Genomic DNA, 15,332 nt, shown 5'->3' on the forward strand with positions numbered 1-15,332 from the left:
AAATTGCATTTAAAAAAAGTAAGAGTGAGGCAATATTAATTTTGATTGCAAACCAACTTGGGAAAAAGCTTATTTCTCAATGTATTGCATTGATTGGTAACATCCCTCCTTGCATCAAGGTTCATTCTGTGTCATTCAAGAAGCTGTCCCAAAGCTACAATCAAGATGGTATTGTCTCCATCCATCCACACCATGTACCTGGCCTGATGCATGCTGGAGATGTCTCTGATCTGCATTCATCTTGCAGTAGATTCCAGACATTTATGGCAGCTACACAAGCTCAGGGAAGATGGATTATTTCTGCATCTTCTTCATGAGCTTCATGATCTGTGTTTAAAGAAACAGAATACTGTGTCCTTCCCTCATATCATGTACATAAAAATTTATTTTTGTCCAAGGTTTATGTCTTTCAATTTCTTATAGTTTTGAGATGCTCTAGATCTAAAGTTATAGCAAAACTTGAAAGACCACTTAAGGATCCACTGGAGCTATACTTGTTGACCATTAAGGATCCAGAAGGAGCTATACTTAATAAGAGACATAGCTGAGGATGCAGAACCAGTATCCTCAGCGTGCAGTGGCAAAGATATGACCCCAGGTGACCCCATCTCCAAGCCATGCTTCCACCAGTTTGTTGTAAGAGCATCTTATCACAACATTCTTCATGATTGGCTGTGCCTTCAGAGGAGCTTCTTAAAAGGTGCTATAGAGTAGTGGTTAAGAGTTGGACTTGGAGCCAGGCTTCTGAGTTCCTATCCTGGTTCCACTACTTACTTGCTGTGTGACCTTAGGTATTAGTTTGCCAGGTTGCTCTGATGAATAACACACAATGGGTTGGCTTACACATCAAGCATTTATTGTCACACAGTTTTGAAGGCCGGATGTCCAAGAATCAAGATATCTTCAACGCCATGTTTTTCCTGGTGATGACATTCCTCTGTCACATGGGGATGACCTTGGTCTCTTTCTGCGGCTTTCTCTGACTTCTGGCTTCTCCTGTTTTTTGGTTTCTACTGACTGACTGTATCCCAATTCCTTCTCTTTATAAGCTTAAGACCCACCTTGAGTCAGTTTGTCCACAACTTAACTAATAACAACATCTTCAAAAGATCCTATTTACAAATGGGTTCACACCCACAGAGAAATGTATTAGGAGCATGTCTTTTGTTGGGATACAGAATCTAATCTACCACACCTTGTTGGTAAATTACACAAACCTCTCTGGATACCAGTTTCTTTACCTTTAAAATGGGAATCTAATTTGCTTCTATGTGATAAGGTTGTAGTGGAGCTTAAATAAGTGCTTGGTACATTGTAAGTCCTCAATAATGGTAGGATGCTATTATTTTGTTATGGTAACCAAAATAGATTTCACAGCTATTTCAAAATCAGATATAAACAAGAACTGAAATTTGAGGCAGCAAATCACACTATATAAGAAACCTTTTTAGTTTTTTAAGTGATTTTTTATTTGGACAGGGGTAATAATGAAAAACAAAAACAATTTCTGAATCAGGTTATAGAGATCACAAAAATTCTTTGCATATGTCATCTCCTTTGAGACTCGCAATTACCGATGGATGGATGTGGGGTTTTTGAGGTTAACTTCCAAAACTAAAACCACAGCGCTTGTAACTGGCAGGCTGGAGTACCTACTGAGTGTTTCTAATTCCAAAGCCAGTGTTTTCCACTTCATTACTCACTTTCTTGAATTAATATTTTAGAATTTGACACTTGCAGGATTTGAATAATCTTTAAAAGATGTATTTTGTTTTGGGAAGTAACTTCAACATATCTGCTTTTACTCTGACTTAGTGTCCTTTTTGTATTGATGGATAAATTTTGTCAGTGACGACTAGGTCACAGTGAGCTCAAGATGCTATGGTTTCTGCAGACCAAATATTGAAAGGTCACTTGGAGTGGGCCAAAAGTTGGCTCATATTATCGGGAGTAGGGCAAAGACTGAATCTGTCAGGACTCATGAGATTTCAGAAAAATGGAACAAAGATTATAATCTAATGTTGCTTTTTCACTGGCCTGTAGTTGAAGTTCAAGCCAGATTAGAAGGTTACAACACAGCTTCAAGACCATCAAAAAGGAGTCTACAAAATTGCCATAGGCCAGAGAAAGCTGAGGAGATATAATGACTATATATAAAGTGGTGTCAAAGATGGGAAAACTAGTGATGTCCGAATAAACTGTGGAAATTAGTTGATAGTAGTGTGCTGATGCTGGTTTCTTAGTGTTGACACATTCATCATGACCATGTAAGATGTCATCACTAGGAGATACTGGGTGAAAGGGTGTGCCAGTTTGAATATTATGTCCCCTGAAATGCCATTATCTTTGATGTAATCTTGTGTGGGCAGATAGTGTTGATTAGATTCTAATTCTTTGAGTGTTTCCATGGAGATGTACCCCACCCAACTGTGGGTGATAACTCTGATTGGATAATTTCCATGGAGGCGTGCCCCTGCTCATTCAGCGTGGGCCTTGATTAGTTCTCTGGAGCACTATATAAGCTAAGATAGAAGGAGTGAGCTTGCTACAGCCAAGAGGGACACTTTGAAGAATGCACAGGAGCTGAGAGAGGAGCTGCAGTTTACAGAGACATTTTGGAGACAGCCTTTGAAAGCAGACTTTTGCTCCGGAGAAGCTAAGAGAGGACAAACACCCCAAGAGCAACTGAGAGTGACATTTTGGAGAGAAGCTGAAACCTAGAGAGGAATGTCCTGGGAGAAAGCTATTTTGAAACCAGAACTCTGGAGCAGATGCCAGCCATATGTCTTCCCAGCTAACAGAGGTTTTCCAGACACCATTAGCCATCCTCCATTGAAGGTACCAGATTGTTGATGCATTAACTTGGATGCTTGATGGCCTTAAGACTGTAAATGTGTAACCAAATAAACCCCCATTTATAAAAGCCAATCCATTTCTGGTGTTTTGCATTCCAACAACATCAGCAAACCAGAACAGAGGGTATATGGGAACTCTCTATACCATCTTTGCAACTATTGTGTAAATCTAAAATGACTCCAACATAAAAACTTTATTTAAAAAAAAAATCCCTTTGATGGGGTCTAAGATGAATGAATTCTGCATTAAACTTGATCATGGTAGAGAAACACTCCAGTGTCCTTCCCCCTCCCTTTTTCTTTTTTCATTCAATATCAAGGCTCCATTAAGGACACAACTCATCCTTTTATCCCACACTTTTTCTAATTCATACTGTACATCTCTGACTCTCCCTTGATCTGTCTTTTGAAAATAGAAAAGCAAGTAGAGATCTTGTGATGCTCAGGAGGATCCCCAGAAGGATTTCTTGGCACATGTTAGAACATTCTTGTGGTAACTGAAACTTAAAGCCAGCCAGAGACCTATCAGGGGAATTTTTTGGCTCATGCCTGCCATCAGAGGTTGTCAACCAAATACATTAATTATTACCTCCTAGCCATGTTATTGTTGATCCTGTTCAAAATAAGAAGAAAGAATGTACCCATACATACATTTACCATAAACTTCCATGTGCTTCATTTTAATTTTGAGAGAGCTTTATGGGGTTTAGGAAAGAAGTTGGGAATTTCTGCCACAGATCTTCAATTATGTTATTATGTCATCATGACTTTATTGTGACTTTTTATCAGCTATCGTGACAAAAGACACAATATTAAAGTACAGTTACAATATATGTTACATGTTCACATATGCTCCAGATTTATGTATGTACAAAAATTGAATTTGTTTACAATCAGGGTTTGAATAGTCCCAGATAAAATTAGATAACTTTTTCCCAACATATTCAAATATAATTGCCAGACAAAGAAATCCTTTCAATTTAATTCCTGTACTTACATTTAGGGTCTAGCATACAAGATAATTATTGCCTGGAGTATTGAGATGTACTGGACCATATAAAATAATTTGTCAAAGATACACTCTACAAACCATTGAGCATCATGAACAGGACTCTTGTCACAAATACAGACTGACAGGTCATTCCTTGCTATTTTCACACAATATTGAGAATCAGCCCGAGCTGGCAGGTGTAAAGTTCCTAGATTCACACTTGACAGAATAATTCAGTACTGATAGTTTGTGACTGATAATAGGCAAAGGGGTGCAACGGACAATAGCAGCAAAGGACAGAATAAAGATTTACTCAAGAGCAGTTGAATATATAACTATTTTTATACAATCTTTCTCAACCGATTAATGCACATGGAAATCCAATTACCATAATTCAACAGAATATCTTGAAAATAATGCAAAATAAATTCAGTGATACTCTGCAAACAGATGAGGTTATCCTTCCATTCCAATACATGCCACCTCCAGGCTTCTCTGACATCCTATGTGGCAAATATTTACAAAAGCAAAAATGTGTTTTTCTCTCCTTATCGCCTGCTGGCTCCTATATGCCACCAATGGGGACTACACAGTAGACAACCAGGCCTGCCATATCTGCCATCTCTTGCTTCTTTATAATGCTTTCTAATAACTCCAGATCAGTAATGGACTTCCTCTTCCCCATTCTTTCACCAGTAAGAACAGAGATATATCCAGTCACCATATGGAAAATCCATTTGGTGAAACAAACCATATGTTTAGCCAAGCTCCAAAATGATCCTTTAGAGCCCCTCAGTTCAGGGTGTCCATCTGCCATCTGATTCTACATGACCAAGTGACCTAAGCACCCTTCAGTCTAATTGTGTTCTCAGGGGCATTTCACCCAGTCAGTCCACCAAAGGTGTAGGATAGCATATCTCAAGCAGTAATGTACAAGTACATCACCTAGAATCTTGTTGAGATGTAGATTCTGGTTCAGTAGGTCTTAGGGGGGCCTGGGATTCTGCATTGCCCTTAAGTTCCTCGGTGACACTGGTGCAGTTGCTCCAAGAACCACAGTCTTGAGTGACAAGACTCTAAGAGACTGAAGAAAACTGAAGAGACTACAGAAGATACCTGCTTTGAATTTACTACACATATTTACATTAAAATCTTTGTCCACATTTACATTAAAATCTTATCCTAAATGTGTTAAACCCTTTTTAATATTAAAAAAGGGAATGGAGTGTCAACTTCTGCTTTTTGCAGATAGAGTGAACTAAAAATTTTATCAGTTTGTCCTTTTTTTGGAGAAAAATGGCCAAGAACAGAAGAGCCAGATCCAAAGGAGAGGATTTTCCCATATAACCTAGAGCCCATATTGAATACACCAGCACCAGAATTTAACTTCCCATTGCTGGATAAGGAAAATCTCAGCTCCAAGTTGCTAGGTGCCAGGTGACAACTCTGTCCCTCCCCCAGTGCCACAAAGACTGACACACAAATGTTTATGTTTAGGCAAATGTTGAGTTTTGCAGGAATAAATTAAGGCATGAAATTAGGAATAGTTAGTATTGTTTTAATTATAAACCAAATTACTTATGAAGTAGTTCACAGAAAACAATTCTTTCAAATTAGGACATTTCCTTAGGAAGAAGAAACATTTCACTATTAAATGTATTAAATATTAGGTGAACTCCCCAGACTGCCTCACTGTATCTGATAACTACCATCTCACTTCATTGTTGCTCCTTAGTGGCTCCTAGTTGATCAGCTTGTCAGGAGCTCACAGAAGGAAGGAGAAGCTTCCCTGTGTCTACCAGAGTTATCACGGGGACACCTGAGTTCCACTGTGATCGCTCCTTCACACGGCATTCTTTTGGCAATTATTTCCTCAAACTCTACTCTATTTGTTTGTACTTGTTAATGTATTCAGTTCAATCCAGCACACATTTATTGAGCATTATTATCAGGCTCTGGGGGACATAAAGATAAATAAGGCTTGATTTTTATATTCATGGAGCCGATAATCATGTAGATTGTTTTATAAATGGTATTATGCTGGAGTGTGTACTTTTGTTGTTTTGTTTTGTTTTTCTCACTAACTAGGATGTAGGCTCCTTGAACGCAATGGTCTTTTCTTAATTATCTTTGGTCCTAAACAGGAAATCACAGTAGGACTCCAGGAGGGAAGTACACATTTGTCACAGCCACTTTCCGTGGCCTCTTCTCCCACGTGTCTAACTATTCATAGGGAAGAAGGACACACCCAGCCTAGGGTAGGAAGGTGAAAAGAGGAGACTTGAGAAAGTTTAAGCCTCAATCGCAGCCAAGAGTACCTTTAATTTAATCTTTTATCTTGTTTGTTAAAATATAAAGCATGGATATTTGAAGTTTTTTGTAGCATTCTGTCTCATGGGACAAACTGCCAAGACTCCCAGTTTACAACAAGAACACTTATTGTATGGCAGGTACTGTTCTAGTAGTCTTATAAATACCAACTCATTTAATCCAAGTAACAAGCCTATATGGTATGTACAATCATAGCTCCATTCTAGAACCAAGCACTGGAGGCACAGGAATATGAAGCAATTTGTCCAAAGTCACACAATCTTCTGAAGAAGGGTCTAATAAGGACTTGGGGCTTCTTGCTTGGGCATTAGTTATTGAAACCAAGAAAGTTGAAAAGAAACGGAAATCTAAATCCATTTCAGTTGCATGCAAGGTCCCGTGCACCCCTGCCCCCACCCCCAGTCTTTCTCACAGGAATTTGAATCACTGACTCAATTCCAATTTCAATATAAACTGCACCTTCTGAAGACATAGACTCCCAGAAAACCGTGAATCTCGGCTTTGCAGCCCTTGGCAAACTCCAGTCTTGCTGTTTATTTGTTTGTGTGATTATTGGACTAATACATATCCCACACTAGATGGAGGTTTCATGACGACAAAGCCCATACATTGCCAGGGCCAACAGAGCACCCAGACAACAGGAGATGCTCAGTGATTGTTGGTGAACAAAACTGAATGAATCCCCATTTTACAGAGGAGTAAACTGAGGCTCAAAGATGAGAGAAAAGACTTGACCGAGCTTACACAATTCAAATGAGATTGACTGAGGAAAGCTTTGAATTTTTTTCTTCCCGACTTTGAAGCCTATTTTCCATTCTGTACCAATCTTTACACTGTCCATTCATTAATGTAAACGTTTATTCCCTGAATGGAGTAATTGCAGTATTTACAGGATACAAGTGAGACATGAGATATTAAGACATGAATTGGAGAAGCTTCTTGCTTTACTTAAATTTGTGGTAACATTTATATTTAGTAAATGGTCTTTTTTACATCCCATGTTGAATGAGTACCAAGAGTTTTGAGTATACTCCAAGTCAAGTGTCCCAGGCTTCAGATTTATTTAAAAGTCATAGAATTCTTATATTCTTCTTAATTTTTTAAAAAAATTTATACCCATTTTCCACCTAGTAGGGGTATAATACATATTTGAGGAACTGAACTGAAAAGAATACTTGAGAAGCAAAGACTTCTTTATGTATAAGATGCTTTTGATGAAAAACTTTAAAATGCTGACGCGTAGGGTTGATTGCTCAGTCTGCTTTTTCATTTTATGGGAACAATTTTCATACCTGAAAATGATATTCCTAATAAGGACATAGCAAAAAGCAGCCCCAATCTTTCTATTAATGGCTTAGGAATAATTTAAATAGAAATCAGCACAGTATTACATTGTTAAACTTTATTCAAGAATTATAGGAAATATGTTATGAGGTTCACTTAAAGTCTAAGCTGAAGAAATTCTCCTCTGGAAGACATCTCTTGATTAGCCCTGAATTGTTTTTCTATGTCACCACAAAGACAATGCAAACGCTGATTAAGGCAATTAAAACTTTCCTTTGTTTGCAGAAAGAGATGTACCCAGACATGGCTTTTTGTTTGTAGAGATCTTAATAAGCACTAGCAGACTGAAATGAAATCTGTCATAGGCTATATTTTTCTCTTAGACAAACTGTCTACTTCACATACATATTAAGCAAGATTTGTTACCAAAGCTTCCTTATATTTCTATTTGTTGTAGTAAAATGGTAAATGTAGAAATAACACTAGATCTATCAATTTGATAATATAATGCAATACATCTGGCAGCTGAACAAGAAAAAAAATGTAATGACATATCTGGCTTAGTGAATGGTTTCTATCATGGGTTTTTTTCTTTCTTTCTCCTTTTTAACACAATTGTGCCATTTGTTGTAGAATAACGTCAGGGAATATAAAACATTATTGAGGATGGAAATTTAGCTTTTGTAGAACATAAATTGACTGCCATGTAAATACAGACATCAGTTTTGTTGCTTATAAAATATTTATTCACTGAAATAATTTGAACAAGAAAACTTGCTGAAGGGAACTATGTCTGTTTTTAACTATATATTGCTGAATTATTTTATGGATTTGCTTTTTCTTCTCTTTCCATATTTACAATATTATATTGAACACTGCTATAGAATATTGTAAAATTTAAGAGCTAATTCTCTAGATGTGGGATAGTTGATTCAAATAAAGTGTAGGGTAACTGAAATTTCATTTGCTCTAATAGCAATATGAAACAAACATCTTAATGAAATAGACTATTTAACAGCACAAAAGGATATCCTCAATTCACTCATTCATTTCTTTGTCCATCAAACTCTTCTTGACCACAGACTATGTGTCAGGCTAAGATAGAAAGAAACATGCTTTAATTTCATTGGGAACAAGTAAAAGATTACATGAAGTAATGCATTACAACACTCACGCTCCTTTGACCTGGGGAATGCTAAATTATCTTACTTAGAAGGTATCATATGACTGCCCACATGGGGCATTGGATTGAGGTTTGAACTCCAGATAAAGGGAAAGTCTTCCTTGTAAATAGACATTGAAACACCCACTCCGGTTTTCCCTAGGCACAGGGACATACTGATGCAGCAGAAATAATCCAGCTACTGCTAAAGGTGTCAGATCCTCGGTATAGAAAGACACAGAAAGCAACTGCATCACACAATTGCTTCCGGAGTGAAAAAGCAAAGATTAAAAACTATATGCAACCACAAGTTGAGCCATGAAGAAAGAAGGGGACAGCATATCCTAGCACAGACTAGCTTAAGAAGGATGAGAATCAGGTGAGATCCAAGAAGACAATCCAATCTTTGCCTGAACAGTCTCTTTAGACATACAAGAAAAGGTTATCATGTCCCCTCAACAAAAGCAACAAAAGGTGATCATCAGAGCTCAGTGTGTGTCTTTCATATTTTGTTGTACATAATGCTGTATAAGAATTAGATAATAATTTCAGGATATGGGGTCCTAGATTCTCAAGGATTCTTTTGGCATCTTCACAAAATCCCAAGGAACCAACCCCATGAAAGCAGAGATAGCTTGAGGAGAGTCGTTCTCCCCTTTGCATTAGAGTCCAGATTCAGGTGGCAATTTGGGGGGAAAAAATCAGAAAAAAATGGTCACCAGCACAGAATTCTATAAAGGGCTTATTTCTGTTTTAGTGTTCCACATATTGCATATTCATGGCAGACAATGATGAAGAGATACAAAATTTGTATGATTTATTTAATCAAAATGGATAACCATTCTGGAAAACTCAGTTTCCCACACAAATGGTTATTTTTTGATATATTCCAGATAAAGCAGAGCTTCTGTTCCCCTACAGGTGCTGTGGTCTAGCAGGAGGAGGATAAGATAGAATCAGGGGTTTGTGCTAATGCCTGTCCTACCCCTGCTGGATCTTGAACAATGTACTTATCCCTCAACCTCCAGGTTACCATCTGAAAATTAAAGAAGATAAAACTAATACCTACCTCAAAGATTTAATAAAAATTGCACTATTATTAGTTTTTTTAATCCAATTCATTTTTGAGGAAACCAGTTAAAAAGATGAAATAAGTGAAAAAGCACTTTGAAAATATGCCTTGTAAATATGAGTTACTACTAATAAATATTACTTCTATAGGAAAAATTAGTTGACTTTTCTGAGTTTTAGTCATAGGGTCATTACTTGTAAAACTGGGGGTGGTAGATATAAGTTAGATGAAATTATACCTGCAAACATCTAGGAAAGTCCCTGGAACTTGTCAACTCTCTTAAATAGTATTGACTTCTAAACTGAATATAAACTTACTAATACAAACATATCTTATTACTAAATGCAAATCCCCCTTTGAGCATCCAGGTCTTTGTTCAGTGGTAAGCATAATTTGGTTTTCTTTCAAAATTAAAAGAGAAATCTGTGCATAATTTATGATCTGTGTAATAAAAATACAAAACAAATATGGAAAATTAGAATGGATATGTGATAAATGTTCATATGGAAATAAAACAGGCTGTGAAGCGGTATGTATCATCTGATCCTAGAGGATACTTTTTTTTGGGTGGGGAAGCATAAGTATGCTTGTCTATGTGTGTGTATTTATGTATTGAAAGGACATGAAAGGATATGTGTCCAAATAATAATAGTGGTTATTTCTAACTTTTATTTTATTATGATATTGTCTAAACATTTTACAATGACCTTGTCCTATATTTATAACTTTTAAAAGGCTATTTATATTTTTAAAAGTATTTTTGGATAAAATTTCTAAATGGCCTTATGAACTGTTAATTAAAACATTCTTCTCTAATTACCTTCAATAGCTATATAAACAAGTAATGAAGTTATAATTTTAAGCTGTAGAATTGATTCTTGTGTTTTTGCAAATTTTATAAGCAACTGTTTTAAAGACATGCTTGAAAAGTAGTTGGTTTGAACAGTTTTGATTGCCAAGTCCACCAAAACCACAGAGTTCTAAAAAGTTTTCAAATATTTAATGATTAACTGCTTAGTCTTGCTATACAAATAATAAAGATATTCAGAACATAAGTGTATTATTTTTTCCCTGATTTGATAACAGTCCTAATTTGATAAAGAGGTCAGTACTTGGCATATTTGAGCAAATATCTAATGGTATTGGATATTTATAGAACTAAATTAGGTGTTAAACAAATGGAAATTATAATTTAGAGAAAGAGAAGACAAGATATTTATAGCTCATTGAGTACAATAGAAATCTTTTACTTCTTGCTGGAAAGTGATTTTTAAAAATTGTCACTTTAAAAAACAAGCCTCTAAAATGTCTTTAAAATATTTATTTTTACCTGAATTGTGGAGATTTTAGATTAACCTTGTGAATATTCCAGGTGTACTAGTCTGAGTTTTCTTCACCCAGGAAAAATTGGATAAGGATAAAAAAGGAAGTGATGTTGAGTTAATGAACATCTGGCTGAGTTGCTTTGGCACAACTTCTGAGCCCAGAGCTTAGTTCATCTATCCAAAGTAAGTTCTTGGATTTGCCATAGTTACCATTGGATGTTGCTCTTGTCTGGAAAGAAGGCTGTAACTCTAAGCAGGGGTAACCAGCATTAACTTATTCTTTATGATGAGAGCAGAGAACTAACATTGTGAGAACGTTGACCTTGAACAGTTTCAACTCTCTGTGCTTTCATTTCTACAGGGAACATAAATGAAATCCAGGTACTTTCTTTGTTACCCAATGGTGTTCCAGCCATAGATATATTAAACATATCACGAAATTGTACAATATTCAAATATACAGAGAAATGAAGATATTTCAAAGATGTTAAACTATAGGCAATTTTTATTTCATGGGCTGATTTTGGATCCTAACCTTTGAGTAACGTGACTCTACTGATAGACTAATCACTTGAAAGTTCTGAGTTCCCTATGCAAATTTTATTTTTAGTATTCATCAATTCTGAGCTTCTTCAATTGAAGATAATTAGAAAGAACAGGAAGTGAGTGTAAGGAAAAGGAAAAGAAAGACAGTCAACTCCATCTCAAAGGAGGCTTTAAAAAGTTTTGCCTTAGGAGAGATAAAGGAAAGGAATGGAAACTGAATGGGACTTTTCAAAAGCACTCTCCATTTTGTTAGGGAAAATAGGGAGCAGAGCTGTCTTCTGCTCAGGTTGCTGGGGGAGCCAACCCAGTGCTTTGGAAAGCGAATTTGAGAAATACCTTTGACTTACGTCAGAAAGGTTAAACAGAGGTTTGTTAAATCTCAAGTTTAAACAGAGGTTGTTAAATCTCAAGCATCCATGTTACTTCACATTTCTGAGATGTGGGAGGCAGCAGTCAACAATTCTGAGTCATAAAACTAACATGATATTAATGTTTGGATAGAGGATCAGACTAGGAAAAAAATCTGTGAGAATGCAATAAAGCAAAACAATTTATGAGCATTTTATTTAAACTTCTGAGGAGACAGAACCTAGACTATTTCTCAGGAGCAAGAGATGATGTATACAGTAGCCTCTGTTGTTACTTTGTTTGTAAAAACATTTCAGTGTTTGTACAAATATTTACAAGGAATTTCATAGCGCCACTCTCATCTGTAGTACCATGACATTTTTTTAACCCCTAACTATTTGAACCACATATTTTCCTGCCTCAAGGGTTTCCAGGAACAAACCTGGCTGTAGTGGCTCCTGCACCCAACCAAGGCAGTGAGACTCTTTGTATGTGAATACAAGAACAGAGACTAAGGATTAGTCAGTCATTTATTCTGGCTCATGATTGTGTCATGCAGTCAAGTCAAGGCTATTTGGGCTTTAAGGGTAAGCCTATGACTTCCTCAAATCTACCAAACTTGTTTCCATGTTTGGCCTCTTGTTGTGTTTATTCTTGAAATTCCTTAGCTTTCTAGCTTAGCCGTTTCCTACTTGGCTGGGGGAAATCCTGTCCTGGAACTGAGCTTCTTGCTGCTTCCAGACTAGTTTCTTTGAACTTCATTGAAGTCTGCTTCTCAGCTTGTTGGCATCCCCCTGGCTGTCCCCAGTGTTGTGAATACCGGGCTAGAACAAATCAACAGTCCTTTAAACACCCAAAGTTCATTCTGACTGCTCTGCTTTGCTGTCAGGTCAGCACGGCAGGGCTATCTGTGAGCTAGTCCCTCCCTCACCTCTCCAATTCTCTCAATGCCAAACTCTAAACTCTAGAGAAGTGAGCCGCTACTGTCCTACCATGTTATCATTTTTGTCACAACACAGATCCTCTTTCTGGTAGAACTAGCTTCTGAGAATGGGAAATTTAACTTTCCTATAGCACGATTTTCTGAGAATAATAATCATAACTTCTTTAAAAAATTTAAAAATGGTATATTTTTCCCCACACATAACTGTTACTGGCAGAAATTTTACATAATTTAAAATTCCCCTGATTCGATATTCACATTCTTTCTTTTGTATTAAGTGTGTGGGGGCATAGAATTTAGCAGGAAGCCAAAAAAGAAACACAACATACATACTGATATTATTTAGGTGACTCACTATTGATTTTTCTTATTTCCCAAACTAGTATGTCTTAACTTTTTCAATTAGGAAAATTAACCAGAGAAATTGTACCTTAGATTTGAAGCCAGTTAATTTTGTAATAAATTTCTTATATAACATTGAGACAGCTTCAAACACAAATTTGGGTAAGAAATTAGGACCATGTAATTCTATTTTATAAAGTATTTGGTGTAACCAATTAATGGAGATAATCTGAAGGGTCAAGATTTGAAGGGAAAAGATTTAGAAATTACATTTAAAGAAATTTTGAGTTGGAATTGTTAGTAATATCCCTCATTCCCCACCCTGGGCCAACCCTCCAGGTTGCTGGCACTATTCATGATCTGCTAAAGCCCATTCCAGAATTTGAACGAAAATCATTATTCTCTCTTCTGAGAAAGGAGCATAGCAAAAGATAAGCCATCTCTACTTCCCCAAAGATATTAAGCAGATAATGGCTTCTGAATCTCTTATTCCTAAAGGGTGTGTTCTAGTTTGCTAATGCTGCTGGAATGCAAAACACCAGAGATGGATTGGCTTTTATAAGAGGGAGTTTATTTGGTTACACAGTTACAGTCTGAAGGCCATAAAGTGTCCAAGGTAACAAATCAACAATCGGGTACCTTCACTGGAGTTTGGCCAATGGCGTCCGGAAAACCTCTGTTAGATGGGAAGGCATGTGGCTGGCATCTGCTGCAAGTTCTGGTTTCAAAATGGCTTTCTCCCAGGACATTCCTCTCTAGGCTGCAGTTCCTCAAAAATGTCACTCTCAGTTGCACTTGGGGTATTTGTCCTCTCTCAGCTTCTCCAGAGCGAGAGTGCTTTCAATGGCTGTCTTCAAACTTTCTCTCATCTGCAGCTCCTGTGCTTTCTTCAAAGTGTCCCTCGTGGCTGTAGCTCCTCTTCAAAACATCACTCATAGCTGCACTGCATTCCCTCTTCCTGTCAGCTCATTTATATAGCTCCACTGATCAAGGCCCACCCTGAATGGGTGGGGCCATGCCTCCATGGAAATATCTAATCAGAGTTGTAATCTTCAGTTGGGTGGGGCACATTCCATGGAAACACTCAAAGAATTCCAATCCAATCAGCACTAAAATGTCTGCCCCACAAGACTGCATCAAAGATAGTGGCGTTTGAGGGACATAATACATTCAAACCGGCACAGGGTGAACCACTCTGGCTTGATATTGAGCTCTGAGCAAGCCTATCTCCAAAGCTGGGCACACTCTTCATAGCTCCTCTTCAGCCACGTATCTTAGGGTGAAGGCTTCCAATGGAGCTCTCCCCAGCAGCTCTCAGCACTGGTTGACTTCCATTTTTTCCTGGTCATTCATCTCAGGAAATTGGTATCTGGATCCTTTCTGAGGACCTTTGGTTCTCCTACATCTGGTCACACCCTGAGCAGCTGACTACTGATTCAGCATAGTGCAAGGTGGTTCATAGCGATCTATGTACTAAAAATATCTTGTTGGTGCTCTTTCAAGGAATTAATTCTTTGAAGCAACTAATTCATAGTCCCTAAAGGTGTGTTAGGGCAGCAAACTCTGTAATCTGCCTAATCACATCCCTGGCTAGTCCCCTTTGCCTGTCCTGGGGCAGGTGGGGTCTTGCACTTCTCCTCTGAATCAAGCACTGTGTTCAGTCCTTAGATCTGCCTTGCCAGGAAGATGCTGCCATCACACCACATGCCCATCTTGCAGTTTCCAATCACAAGTATCTAGGATCCTTGGTAACCACTACAAATACCTCTTCTTAGGTCCGTCTTTAAGGACCTAGGCAAATCAAGGCTCCAGAATAGCTGAGGGCATTTCATAAGTCTAATAAAGACTCTGGCTTTCCTTGTCTAGGCAATGGGAAACACATGGAGATGGTAAAAAGCACCGAGGAAAAAGAAGTTGCTTTTGGTTGCTATTTTTATATAAAGTTTTTTATGTAAACACATGTACTTTAGAAGTGAGTCAAGCTTCCAAGCTCAAGCAGATCTAGACAAGTTTGAGCAAGAAGAAAAGGAGCTTTATAGTATAACGTCCCTACTTTTAGCTGCTCCATTCAGACAGAGGGAAGGTTTACCTGCTTAAGACAAAGGCATTTGTGAACCTCCAAATTATATTCTT

Source organism: Choloepus didactylus, chromosome 12 (genome assembly GCF_015220235.1).
Source record: "Choloepus didactylus isolate mChoDid1 chromosome 12, mChoDid1.pri, whole genome shotgun sequence".
Classification (NCBI taxonomy): Eukaryota; Metazoa; Chordata; class Mammalia; order Pilosa; family Megalonychidae; genus Choloepus; species Choloepus didactylus.